The sequence below is a fragment of the Panthera uncia genome, chromosome F2, assembly GCF_023721935.1.
Source record: "Panthera uncia isolate 11264 chromosome F2, Puncia_PCG_1.0, whole genome shotgun sequence".
NCBI classification, from domain to species: domain Eukaryota; kingdom Metazoa; phylum Chordata; class Mammalia; order Carnivora; family Felidae; genus Panthera; species Panthera uncia.
The window spans coordinates 42,697,175-42,711,809 of NC_064812.1; the positions used below are offsets into that span (position 1 = coordinate 42,697,175).

Here is a 14,635-nt window from a genome sequence, read left to right on the forward strand (position 1 = left end):
GGACCATGCTGGCTGCTTTGTGGGAGCATAGGTTGGAAAGGAACAGGAGAGAAGGACTGATTATGAAGCTCTCAAGTTAGTTCAGGTGAGTAAGTACTAGGGTGCTCACTGTAGAGGTGGGCAGATTTATTTATTTTTTTATTGTTTATTTTTTGAGGTGGGCAGATTTAAAATATATTTTAGAGTCAGACTAGTAGGACTTAGTGATGGATTGGATGGAGCCAGGGTTAGGGATGAAAGAGACTGAGATGCTTTATGTCACTGAGTCTCTGAGTGATAAGACCTAGAGGGAACCTTAGGTGCTTCCTAATTCAACTCCCCATTGTTGAGCAAATGGAATTGAGGATCTGAGAGGTGAGGTGATTTACATACACGAATAGTTCTTTTACTGCAGGTAAAGAACTGAGTGATGTTCAAGGTCAAAAGAATGAGCCAACAGAATTAAAATAGTCTTTTTATATTTAATTCTTACCTCTAAGAAAAATACTTAGAATAACTATTATGAGAAACTCATCATTTCATTATTAACTAGTTTGTTTATTTATTTTTAGATTTTTTAGAGAGAGAGTGTGAGTTGGAGAGGGGCAGTGAGGGAGGGAGAGAGAGAGAATCTTAAACAGGCTCCCTGCTCAGCACAGAGCCCAACGTGGGGCTTGATCCCACAACCCTGGGAGCATGACCTGAACTGGAATAAAGAGTCAGATGCTCAACTGAGCCACCTAGGCACCCCACTCACCATTTATTTTATAAATATTTGCAATGGGTCTGAGCATGTAGGAAAAAGTTTCTAGTTCCTTTTCCTGTGTGTTTAAGTGACTCATTAGTTGGGAAAGCCACCTCCTCATCTGTTCAGTTTCTCAGGCCAAAAACACTGTAAAGTCATTCCTTGATATTCAGCCCAAGTGTTCACTTGTCCAATGACAGATGTTCTATTTTATTTGGAAATATAAAAGAAACCAATAGTTCCTGATCTGCCCTTAAAAAGAAGATATGGAGCTTTATTCTTCAGGTGAAGTGAAGTATATTCACGCATGCAAATTATTATTTTATTTTTTTGTTTCTTTTCACTGATGCAAAAAGAATTGACTGCTGAGAAATGAGTCCCTGTCCTTTGTCCTGTTTGGCTGATGTGGCATATTCTTTGAAAGTTTGATTTATTAAAATAAGTGATAATTGTTAATCATTCTCTTAGGAGAATGAGATTTATATTTTATATTTAATGGTAATAATAATAATGTTTTTAAGTGTTTATTTATTTATTTTGAGAGAGAGAGAGTACAGGAGCATGGACAGAGAAAGGGCAGAGAGAGAGAGAGAGAGGGAGAAAGAGAATCCCAAGCAGGATCCGTGCTGTCAGTGCAGAGCCTGATGAAGGGCTTGATCCCAGGAACCATGAGATCATGACCTGAGCCAAAATCAAGCGTCAGATGCTTAACTAACTGAGCCACCCAGGTGCCCCAATAATAATTATGTTTTAATAATGATGGCTAATATGTATAGAGCCAATCCCTAAGTGCCAGGCCCTGTACCAGAACTGTTAATATGCACTGTTTGCCTACAGCCAGGCAGCTCATGGTGGCAGAGCTGAAGTTCATGCCCAAGTCTGTCTGATTACAGAGCCCATGTTCAAAGCCATTCTTTTGTATATTCACCCATCCATCCAATAAATGCCAAGCAGTTGGGTGACAGGAATGTTCCAAGAGCAGAGATATAGCAGTGAATAAAATAGACAAAAATCCCTGCCTTCATGAACTTATATTCTATTTTGGGGTAGGAAGGGTTAGGAATAAAGCATAATAAATTAGTAGATAGTGTGCTAGAAAGTGATAACTGGTATGGAGAAAAACAAATCCTGGTAAAGGGAGGTGTTGCACTTTTAAATAGAGGAGTTGGGGAGGGCGAAATCAAGAAGGTAACATCTGAGCAAAGACTTCAGGGAGACTAGGGCCTGAGCTCTGTGGCTATTGATGGGAATAGCATTCTAAGCAGAGGGAATAGCAATGCAAAGGCTCTCCTTCAGGAGGTGCCTGGCATGTTTGAGAATTAGTAGGGAGGCCATTGTGGTAGCAGTAGAGTGAGCAAGAGGGAAAGGGGATGGAGGGGCCAAAGTGGGGTTGGGGAGGGTAGTAAATGCAGTCAGTGATGGAAGGCCAGATTGTCCCGTAGGGTTTTTCAAGTCAGGATACTTAAAAAAAACACCATAAATCTTGTATAAAAATGCTGTTTGACACACTATTACAAGGCAAGCTTTATTCACATGGCATTGGATGTCTCCAAGAATTGGTAAATGACAGTGGTTAACTGCTCCCTGGGAATATCTGAGCCACTGACTTCCTGAGTCAGCCGTCCTTCCTCAGTAACCAAGAGTCAGATGGGTTTTATTCAACTTTGCAACTAATCTGTAAATCCATTTTTATAGTGCATTACAGTAGTGTTTCTCAAACTTGAATGTGCATATTAATTAATTGGGGAATCATGTTAAAATGCAAGTTCTGATTCAGTGGGTCTGAAGCAGAGCCCATGAAGCTGCATTTCTTTTTTAAAAACATTTTTTTTTAACGTTTATTTGTTTTTTGAGACAGAGAGAGACAGAGCATGAACGGGGGAGGGACAGAGAGAGAGGGAGACACAGAATCGGAAGCAGGCTCCAGGCTCTGAGCCATCAGCCCAGAGCCCGACGCGGGGCTCAAACTCACGGACCGTGAGATAGTGACCTGAGCTGAAGTCGGAGGCTTAACCGACTGAGCCACCCAGGCACCCCTGAAGCTGCATTTCTAACAAGCTTCCAGGTGAAGTCGGTGCTGCTGGTCTGTGGTCCATACCTTGAAAAATAGGGCGTTAGCATTTGCAGAAGACTTTCCTATACATCGTCTCATTTTAATTTGGCTCTTCGTCAAAACCCTGAGTTAATTGGTTCAGATCGTATCATCTTCATTTACAAATGAAGAAATCAAAGCTCAGAGGGGTGAGACGACCTGGCAGAGGTTGTATGGCCAAATGACAGAGCCGTGACTTGAATTTAGCTCCCTGGCTTCTAGACAACAGCTGCCCTGATGGCTTTTAAGATCTAATACATAAAAGCATGCTAATTAATGCTTTTAGCTGGTGCGTGTGTGTGTGCATGTGTGTGTGTGTGCACACACACATGCACACACACTCATGCACACAATTTGGTGGGGGGCAGGCAGAGGGGATGATAAAGCTTCTCTAAAGCTGCAGCTGCCCAGAGGCCCGCCTTGGCAGTGGTCTCTGGAAATGATCCAGTCATCACAACATGCCCTGGAAATGTCTTCCTGTGTGCCTTGCTCTGGCACAGTGCTGGCCCCCACCTCGGATGGAAACATTTTCTTCACATCCACTTTGTGCGTGAGCTAAACTGCATTTCATCTACCTCTGAGATAATCTGGTCCTGTGCTCTTGCCCAAGTCAGAAAGTTATTTACTGTCAAGCTGGAAAATACTGTTCTTCTCACCCAAGGACAGCACTGTTCTCAGAAATGAAGCACATCACTTCATACTGAGCTCCAGCTTTCTGGGACAAGCAGAAATCTTTGAAGCATTTCCAGCCAAATCCTTGGAGAGGTAAACATATTTTTCAGCCGCAGGATTCCAGGTTAAAGAAGTGTGTCCCCCACTTGTTTACAAAGCATCGTAGCAGCTGTTCGGAGGCCTCCACCCCCCTGGACAGACAGGCATTTGGAAGATGCACCGAGCCCTGCCAGACAGTCTGCTCAGGCTCGCCCCTCTGGGAAGACCTCACCACCATCAGCCACCGGCAGTGCTGAGGGCTCAGTACAGGAACGGCACAGGAGACACGCCTGCCTGGCTGTTCGGATTCAGTTTTGTTGTGCTCTTTTTATTAATGTTCAAGAAATCGTGCTGCCTCTCAACTTTTTCCGCGGATGATGGTTAAAGGGAAACTCCTACCTCTACCCTCTACTGCTTCTTCTCCCTAGTGAGAGACAGGGCTTCAGAGATGCAGGCATTGGTTTCTCGGGCGCTCCAGGGAGAAGTGCTGCACCCCCTTCCCTCTGCCTGTGTGCCCATGCTTAAAAACTCTGCTCATGTCCTGTGTGCTTTGGGAAATCCTCGTGGGACCCACCAGCTTACAGGGACTGCTCGCTTTCCTCATTCCTAGAACACAGAGTGTTTTCACTATTCATTAGCCTTCCCCTGTACTGTCTTGGAAGGTTGTAACAATAATGGAGCTAACAATAGCTAGCATGTATAGCGTGATTACTATTCATTTCACATTGTGCTAAGCACTTTTTATGGACTACCCCATTTATCCTCAAAAAGAACCTCATAAAACTGGTATTGTTATCCCCATTTTAAGATAAGAAGATTAAGGCATTGAGAAAGTAGAGTTTGCCCAAGGTCATACAGCAAACAAATCAGAGAACCTGGCCTGGTACCAGGTGTGTTTGGATGCTTGTTATCTTTTAAACGTGTAAAGATAATGCCTCTTTTGTTAGGCAGAGACAGTAGTCAATAAACTGTGATGAATAGCAGTAGTTGAAATAATATCCCTGTGTTTCAGCGAAAACTACTCTGGAGACACTTCCACCTTAATATTACTACCTACTGTTACTACTACTCGTACGAATACTACTACTATGTGGGGCTCCATATGAGCAGATGGCTGTAGAAGTTATGTGGTGTGTGTGTGGTGTGTGTGTGTGTGCACTTGTTTGCTTGCTTGCTTCAGACATCTTTGGAAGAACCACCCATTTCCATTCTTAGTCCACGTAATTGGGGTAAGTGTGACCTTCTCCTTACCCCCTTCCTCTGAAGCTGGCACCCAATCCTTTCCAATAGAATATTCCATACTCCTGAACATAGGGATGGATCAGGGTCCAGCCAACCAGAGACTGATATAGAAGGACAAACTTGAGGGGCGCCTGGGTGGCTCAGTCGGTTAAGCGTCCGACTTCAGCCAGGTCACGATCTCGCGGTCCGTGAGTTCGAGCCCCGCGTCAGGCTCTGGGCTGATGGCTCAGAGCCTGGAGCCTGCTTCCGATTCTGTGTCTCCCTCTCTCTCTGCCCCTCCCCCGTTCATGCTCTGTCTCTCTCTGTCTCAAAAAAATAAAATAAACGTTAAAAAAAAATTTTAAAAAAAGAAGGACAAACTTGAGATTGTGGGTACCAAGAATGATAGGAGCCTGAGTCTACTGGGGGGTCACCTTTGCGCCCCCCCCCCACCATATACTAAAGCCAGCCTACAAAGAAAGCGCACATAGAAGACAGTAAGGCTTACAGAAGAGAGACAGTTTTAAGGAGAGATTGGAACCTCTGGATCCAGCTGGGCTTTATTCCTAGACTTCTCAAATATAAGAACAAATCAATTCTCTATTTTTGTTGAAGCTATTTTTGAGTTGCATTTTTCCTCTTATGATTGAGTGAGCCCTGACAAATCATTAGGAAAAAACCTCTCATTAAAACTAACACTAAAATTGGAGCACGTGTCCCCTTTTCCTTTAAATAGCAGTCATTTGGCCAGCAAGGCTTTGCTCTCCTTTTTATCTAGACTGGCACCGTCCAATAGTATTTTCTGTGATGATTGGAATATTCTAGAAATGGTCAAGATCTGCGTTGTCCAACACAGTGGCCATTAGCCACACGCACTACTGAGCACTTGAAAAGTGGCTAGTGCAACTAAGGAACTGAATTTTTAATTTTATTTGTTTTCAACTGAAATATGCACATGTGGCTGGTGGCTACTGGACTGGGCAGCAAGGATCTAGGCCACCTCTGTACTATATGAATGAACGCAGAAACTCTCGATGACTCCACCGTACTAGGTGGAGTGACCAAAGAATTACAGCTTACTCTCTCTCTGTTTCTGGTGGGTTCCCAGGAGTCCTTCTGTCTGTGTGAATCCAAAGCTCATGCTCTTTCCCCTGGAGGAGGCTCAGAGAGAGGGGGGTGACTTGATGAAGTCTTCTAATGGCAAATGCCTTAACAGCCCTGTATGTGCAATGACAGATGAAAGAAAACTCTTAATTTAAAAAAAAATTTTTTAGACGTTTATTCGTTTTTTGAAACACAAGAGAGAGATGGAGTGTGAGTGGGGGAGGGGCAGAGAGAGAGAGGGACACACAGAATCTGAAGCAGGCTCCAGGCTCTGAGCTGTCGGCACCGAGCCGGACGTGGGACTTGAACTCACAAACTGCAAGATCGTGACCTGAGCTGAAGTTGGCCACTTAAGCAACTGAGCCACCCAGGCGCCTCTTACTTTTTGAATATGGCTACCCCACTCTGGTCTATCCATCCTGAGACCTGCTGTGAGACAGGGCCTGGGAGGTCATTGTAGTTGCACCTTCTTGTGGTCTAGATCATGCTAACACTTGTTATAGAAAGCAATAGAGAAAAATAGACCCAGTGATATTCAGATTCCTCTTACTTGTCTTCTAAATGTTCATCTAAATTTGCAGAAGGAAGGTGGAGACAAATCTTAAGACATTACTCAACCGGAAATTCATCTAGTTGTCAAGAGCTTTTGAAATCAGGCAGCCTGGATTTAACTTCTGACTCTACCATTTAACACATGTGAGGCCTCCATGGAGCCATTCACGTTCTTTGAATGATGGGTTTTTGCAACTGAAAACAAATAGGGCAATAGCATCTAGCTCGTGGTATCTTACTGAGTATTAAGTGAGACAGTACATGTGAAAGACCTACTAGAGTGCTCTATAAACATCCCCTGCCATTGCTGTTTCATATTATTATTGATATCTATGGGGTAATGTTTCAAGTAACGAAGAGCACAAAACATATTGATGGTTTTTGTAACTTTCCACATCAGGGCTCCTCACTAGCCGGCAGTATCCTTTCAATCTGAAATTTAGCTGAAAGTCTGAATGAGGTTCCTCTGCACAAATTACTCAGCCTTAACTGAGGTAAATTAAATGAAGATCCCTGGTCCGAATGATGAGTGTCTGCCTGGCATAATTACTGCTTTTCACTGCTTGGCAACTTTCTTTTCATCTTTCAAAGATGTCAGGAGTTCTTGCCAGTGGGGTTTAAAAATAGTCCTTGCTCTTTCTTTCCTGAAGGCTGAAGCGCTAAACACCTTAACAATGACATTAGACAGCAGCTCCCCTAAAACCCTGGGGAGAAGGCCATGTTCTTTCCCAAGCTGCCTGTCTGGGTGTAGAATAATTAGACTGGAGTTCAGGAAGCATTTATTCTAAAAATATTTATCTCATACCTCCTACTTTCCAGACACTGTGCTGGCTGGCCACTGAGGGTACAGGAAGGGATCCAATGGACAGAGTCTACAGCTACCTTAATGGAGCATATAGTCTAAGGATGTTGTCTGATGGCTAAGCATGGGGGGTGTTTTAGTGCCTTGTTTACAGGATACTGGTCATCTCCCCAAAATCATTTTCTCATTAGGAAAGCACCACTGAGGGAGCCTCCAGAAAAGTATAAACGGGTTGAGAGAACATCATTCGATTAGATGCTGAGGCTTCTCTTCAGTTCTGTATTCTTGCCGTGCATAGAGGACATTTTTATGTTCATGTAAAAGAATTAAATGGCTGGATTCATGTCCAATGGCACAATTCTATGCATTAGAGGAAGGGGGAGCCTTGTAAGGTCATATTATCACATACTAAGTCCCATAAACTGTTGGCTCAGTTTATTCAGACTTGTCTGTCATACTTGCTGCAAAATAGGATGTGGGGCACCTGAGTGGCTCAGTCAGTTAAGCATCTGACTTTTGGTTTCAGTTCAGGTCATGATCTCACGGTTCATGGGTTCAAGCCCTGCATTGAGCTCTCTGCTGTCGGCACAGGGCCCGCTTCGGATCCTCTCTCTGTCTTTCTCTTTCTCTCTCTCTCTCTCTCTCTGCCCCTCCTATGCTTTTTCTCTCTCTCTCTCTCAAAAATAAATACGCATTAAAAAAATAGGATGGAAACATTTCAACATATAAACTTTGGGAAGCAGGTTTATCAGCATCAATATCTTAATAGCTACAGAACCCATGTACAGTATTCTTTTTACAAACATTAATGCCGTACTCACATTATGGCAGACACTGGCAGGATCTTGGAAGCAGCAAGTCTCATTTCTCTGGGAAGAGGCTGTTTTCAGTAGCTTGAGAGCAGTATAGTTCTATAAATTTACGTGATCACAAAGAATTCTGTTAATGGGATCCTGTTCCTCATTCCCCAAAAACGTTGTGTTGGGATTGCAGTAAAAGTTTAAGGAATCAGTGGGCATATGAAGCCAGGTTTCTGCGTCTCAGGATCTATTCTGACTTAAGTCCACCAGAGGTGACCACAGTAACATTCACTTTAGCGTCTTTTACTTGACTGGACATTGATTGAGTCACATGAAATACCATTAACAACAGTGCACATTCACATGGATCGTCTCATGTCCTTCTCAGCACGTTCCTCTGAGGTCAGGAACGTGCTGTCATTTGCTGCCACTGTATAGAGGAGGATACCAGGAATCTAGAGTTAAAACACAGGCCCCAGATGAGGCTGCAAGACTGTAAGGGACCTGGATTGTATGCAAGTGTGGTGTATTTGACCCCAAAGTACAGGCTTTAAATCCACAGCCCTGAGGGTATGAGTGCATTGTCGACTTCTTCTAGTTCCCACTGTGTTTCGTCCATGGTTAAGTTCTCGATAAATACTGGTCAGTTAGAAGTTTTCGGCTCTGTGGTGGAGTGGGGTGGGGGATGGGAGAGTTGAGCTTTAATTCAAATTAGAAATTTTTTTCAGTACCTGCCTGATGCTGTTGTGACCTGCCCTTTCTCTACCTTTGAAACTCGGATAACCGGGGTTGGAATCACCAGCCCTACATCTTGGTTAATGCTTTTTCTGACCGCAACCGTTTTCTCCTGCCTCCACACAGATACTATTTCTGAGCTGATTTGATGGAAAATCTACCCCCTGCAAGTTTCTACAAAGTATCTAAACTCACAATACCATGTTTCTCTAGTAGTTTTCCTGAAGCTGTTAGGCTCACATTTCACAGTTAACATATTCTGCTAGTATCCTGCTGGCCATTGGCCCTCCAACTCACTTTCCCCTTCCACTGCTACCTAGCCCCAGACCCCCAAATCCTACACACACACACTTCCTGAGTCTTCTAAAAGTCCAAATTTGAGGGTCGCCTGGGTGGCTCAGTAGGTTAAGCATCCACCTCTCGATTTCAGCTCAGGTCATGATCTCACAGTTCATGAGCTCAAGCCCCATATCAGGCTCCATACTGACGATGTGTAGCCTGCTTCAGATTCTCGATCTTTCTCTCTCTCTCTCTCTCTCTCTCTCTGCTTCTCTCTCTGCCCCTCCCCCACTCATGCATGCTCTCTTTCTCTCTCAAAATAAATAAATAAACGTATTAAAAAGATAAAAAAAATAAATGAAAGTCCAAATTTGAGTCTCTACTGGATATTCTTCTTGAAGCTTTCCCATGAAGCAGCATGCCTTCTCTTTCCCTGTTTTTCTGTCTTCGGGAAATCTGGAGAATAAAATCCTCTCCGTTACTGCACTAACAGGTGTTTAACAATTTTATGTAATTGTCATTCAATCTTTACAATAACTCTAGGAATTAGATGTTTTGTCCTTATTTTATGTTTATTTATTTTTGAGAGAGAGAGAGAGAGAGAGAGAGAGAGAGAGAGACAGAGCATGAGCAGGGGAGGGGCAGAGAGAGAGGGAGACACAGAATCTGAAACAGGCTCCAGACTCTGTAGCTGTCAGCACAGAGCCAGATGTGGGGCTCGAACCCATGGACTGTGAGATCTTGACCTAAACTGACTGAGCCACCCAGGCGCTCCTGTCCTTATTTTATGATGAAAGGAAAAAAAAAAAGACTCAGAAACATAATTTATCCAGGTTATCACTGGGGGAGCTGTGCTGAGAACCTTTGCTTTTTAGCCCGGCTCTGATGCTTTTCCCCCTCCCTCCTGCCTCCCTTGTCCACACAGAGAAAGAAAGGATTTTTCCTCAGCTAGTTGGCTCTATCACTGTTTCCTCGATGGAGTGCTACTGACAGTTTGGGTGAGATGATTTACTGTAAGGAACTGTCTTGGGCATTGCTGGTGGCTTGGCCTCCCTGGTCCCACCCACAAAATGCTGGTAGTGTGTTCTAGTCATTGTGACAACCAATGAATGTCCCTTTGTATGTCTGGGGGTCACTTTCTTGGGTGGGGTAGTCCTTACTCCATGAAAGAGAACAGATGATCCCTAGAGGTAAGTGGACAGATAAATCCTCATTTCTGTACTACTCAATTAATTGCAGGGCTGATATGCATATAGCAGCCTCCACTACTGTTAAAACAGTATCATGAAGCAGAAAGGTAGGGAAGAATAGAAGACAGTCAGAAAAACAGAATATAGCCCTTCTTTCCCCCAATTTAACACACGGAACCTACGGAAGGCCCGGATGACAAGGTCATTCTCACCCCAGAATTAAGCTGTGGGTAGAATCCAAGATGGCGGGGAAGCAAGGCCAGAAAGTGGTGCTTTGGGAAGCAGCAAGAAGGGAGGAACCAACATTTAGTGGTGGAAAAATCACTGGAGAAAAGGAAGGGGAGTCTGGATCTAGTGTTCTCTAGGTTGCAAGTCACTGTGTAATCTTGAGTACTCTCCTTCTGACCTGCAGAATGAGAGAATTGCATCAGGGGATGGCTAAGGGTCTTCTTAGCCATGTTTCTTAGTTTAGGGAGCTTGGGGGGATCAGAAATGCTGGTCATTTTGTTTACCGAGAGTTCTTAATACTTTGGTTGCTGTGTACAGTTTAGCCTCCTAATGACTTCCATATTTTTCAGCTGCTTCAGCCTGAATCATCTTTATCCCTGAGGAGAAAGGAAAGTCCAAGTCCATGATCTGATTCTGTTCAGAAACCATAACCCTCGGCCCAGGCTCAGGGCCTGTGCTGTACTATTTATTCCTGCTGGCAAGTCACAGGCTCTGGGTTAGGGAGATACATGATCTTAAATGTTAGCAGAGTCAGATGTGCTCAATGGAAACAGTCTGGCTAACTCACAACAGATTCTCAGCCCTCTTGGCTGTCCTCCAGAAATCATGTCTGGTAGGATTTCTGCAACAGATCTGATAGTTGCTGACTTAGAGAACGTGTAAGCTGTTTGTGAATTCATGGTGAATGGTCCTAATTCCAGACACAAATTCCCATTGACAGTAAGAGAGTAGAAACGTACAGAAAATGCATTGAAAGCTTATTTGTGAAGTGTGTGTGTGTGTGTGTGTGTGTGTGTGTGAGAGAGAGAGAGAGAGAGAGAGAGAGAGAAGGAGAGTATGTGAAATATGAAAATAACTTAGGTTGGTAGAGGCTAGATACCTTCTAAGTGGAATATTTTGTCAAGATGGCTACATAGGGAAGGAATAGACTAGAATGATGAGGTCTAATGATTTTTCAACACAGAATATAAAACTTAACCTCACAAGACATAACCAAAACATAGCATGCTCTATCAGAAGGCCAGTATGCAATTTTTGATAATTGAGAGAAACAGGGCAGGTAGACATAAGACATAGGAAAGTTGATAAAGTTTACTAGAATTTATAGGTTGGTTTCATTTATTCTGTGTTCCAGAACATCAGGGAAACTTTCGGCAAATTATCAGATTATTTATAAGGATTTTTCTCCGTTCTCAAGCACTTAATGATTTTTGTTTTGTTTTGTTTTGTTTTACTGTTCACTACATATTTCGTAGAGCCTGACCCTATCCCAGATAGAATGTATGCTACTTCACACTCTCATGTGTATGAATGTGTGCAGGTGTGTGTGGGTGTAAAGGGTAATTTGTAGAGTTAGGAAGGTAGATGGGAAATGGTTATTCTAATGTCTTTTGCAGACTTGCTGCTTGTTTGCTAAGAGACAATTCCAAAAGGCAGAGGAAAAATAATACTAATACCTAATAATTGATGTGTGCCTTATCACCCATTGGTCGGTTTTCTGCTGTTCTTTCTGGAAACAACTTCTTAGGATGGGCAGATGCATGGGTATAGTTGTCTAGACAAATGCATTGTTACTTCTTTGAAGACTAAATAGAGTTTGAAGAGACATCTTAATTCTCAGCATGAGTCTAGAGAAATGAAATCGTGAGGGTCAGCTCTTAGATGGGTGATGTTGGTCAGTTAATTTTGGAGAACTATCACTTAACTGGCTTTGCTGGTAGAACATGTCTTCTCAGCTTGTGTGTATGAAGACTGTGTTATGAGTCTTCAGAAGTGTGCTAGCTCCTGCAGATGACAGGTTGACAATAAACACATTTATAGAGTATTAGGTTAGTAACATCTAAATGGGACTTTAATGTTTGAAGGGCTTAAAATAATTTTTATCGTTCAATCAATTGCTATGTTGTACACAGGCTGATTACTCTTGAGTCAGTGCAAAGAATTCCAGTAAATTTAACAACATCAGGAATCAAATTATTTGAGTGTCTTAATACTTATTCTGACTACCTAATGTATGTACCAACTATTCCTAAATGTAGTGGCTTAGGATAACTTCCTATTTTCTGTCATAGTTCTGTGGGTTGACTGTGACTTAAAGAGGACCCCGTCTTACATGGCATCAACTGGAAGGTTTGCTCTTGAGTTTCTCTCACCTAAAGGCTTGACCAGATGGACTCACTCACATGGCTGGTGGTTGATCATGGCCATGAGCTGGGAGTTTAGCTGAGATTGTCCACTGAAGTACCTACATGTGTTCTAGTGGCCTCGCCATGTGGCTTGAGCTTCTCACAGCCATGGGAGTTGGGCTCCCAAAAGAACCGTGCTAAGAGCTAGCCTTCCAAGAAAGCATAGCTAACTGCAAGTCTCCTGATCTTGCCCCTTAACCCCAAGAATGTCACCGTTGCTGCATTATATTGGTCAAAGGCAAGTCAGAAAGGGCAACCTAAGTTTAAGGGGAAGGGAATTAGATTCCACTCAATGATGGGGAAGTAACAAAGTCGTGCTGTAGCAGAACATGTGGAATGGGAGATATTATTGTGGGCATTTATGGAAAGTACAATTTGTCACAACGCTTTTAACCTAGTACTTAGTTGTTTTATGTGTATGAATGAAGTCTTTATTTCCAAAAAATTATACTATCACTGTTAAGACCTTCTTGGAAATCCAGCAAGATAAAAACAGAATGGTGGCATGTTCTGGCACCATGCTGACTTGGTTTTGAATCCAGATTTCGCTTCCCTAAGACCCATGGGACATTGGTCGAGTACAGTTATATAATTTGTGGGGCCCAGGGCAAAATGAGTGGTTGTTCAAAACTTAGTAAGAATTTTAATTTAATGGCATCAGACCATTAAACCAAGCATGAGGTCCTTTTCAATGCGAGGCTTTTTGTGACTGCACAGGTCGCTTACCTATGAGGCACCCCTCAGGGTACATAACTTCTCTGAGCCTCACTCACATCTTCAAATTAGGAATGATGCTATCTATCTTATAGGGGGATTTAAAATCTTTTTTAAATGTTTATTTAGTTTTGAGAGACAGAGAGAGACAGAACCCGAGTGGGGAAGGGGCAGAGAGAGAGGGAGAGACAGAATCTGAAGCAGGCTCCAGGCTCTGAGCTGTCAGCACAGAGCCTGGCGTGGGGCTTGAACCCACAAACCGTGAGATCATGACCTGAGCCAAAGTCAGATGCTTAACCAACTGAGCCACCCAGGCACCCCTCTTATAGGTGGATTTTAAAGAAAACTTGAAATGATGTTATGTAACAGTATTTATTAAGCTTATCAATATGCTTTCCCAGCTTATTAAGCTCGTAGAACGTGCTTAATAAATAAAAGTATTAAAAGTTAATAGTAGTAGTAGTTGAATTAAAACATAAATGAGAATTTATTTGGGGGACTTCTATCAAGAGTTTTTTTTTTCAATTTGCTGCTCAAAGAGATAAGAGCTTTTTGCAGGCCACATGCATGCCCAAAATATCCCTGAGTAGAAAAATATATGAAATCTAGAGAAATGCTTGACACATGCTCAGTCGTTCCCCTTATAATATTTGCAATCATAAAAATGTCTACTCTGATGCTTTCCAACTTGAGTAGAATTTCTTTTCCGTGGAGTACCATAGACAAGCAAGTTTCCAGGTTTCAAATTTAGTTACTTGAACATTTGAGACATTTTAGTTACTTGAACTATTGAAAAGAATGTTTTATGTCAAAAGCAGAAATTGTGTATTTCTCTTTAATATTTAACAGCTGAAATGATTTAGGCTCAAATGTCATCTTCAAACCCTAAAAACACCTTTGGGGAGAGACAACATTAAAACTTTTAAGTCCTAAAGGACATCTTAAAAAGTCATGAGTTAATGAAAACAGGACCGTTCGTTTTCCGAAAACAATTTCTTTGACATATTTTCCTTACCTGGAAAACGGTTGAGAAGTCATAGCTCAAAGGTGGGATATCTGTGTATCTTCATTTTCCTAGTGACTTATCAACACAATATTTCCAGACTAAATAACTGAAAATACAATATTTTATTCAAATTTAGTTATTGGATGGGAAGAGATAGACCCTATGAGGTGATTGTATTTCCTTTCCTCTCATTTCAAAGTTGTTCTCTCTGTTCCCCTGTCCTCTCTACCCACCCTCTTATAATTTATCTAAATTATCCCTAAAATTAGAGTGTCAGATATTTCTTTGGTG

General features: G+C 42.5%; 1 non-coding gene across 1 annotated transcript; it reads right to left on the bottom strand.

Moving 5' to 3' along the window:
* Positions 1 to 13,569: 13,569 nt before the first annotated feature.
* TRNAQ-UUG (transfer RNA glutamine (anticodon UUG)) lies at positions 13,570 to 13,654 on the bottom strand. The gene has a single exon. It is a non-coding gene; the product is annotated as a tRNA-Gln (tRNA).
* Between the last annotated feature and the right edge of the window lie 981 nt (positions 13,655 to 14,635).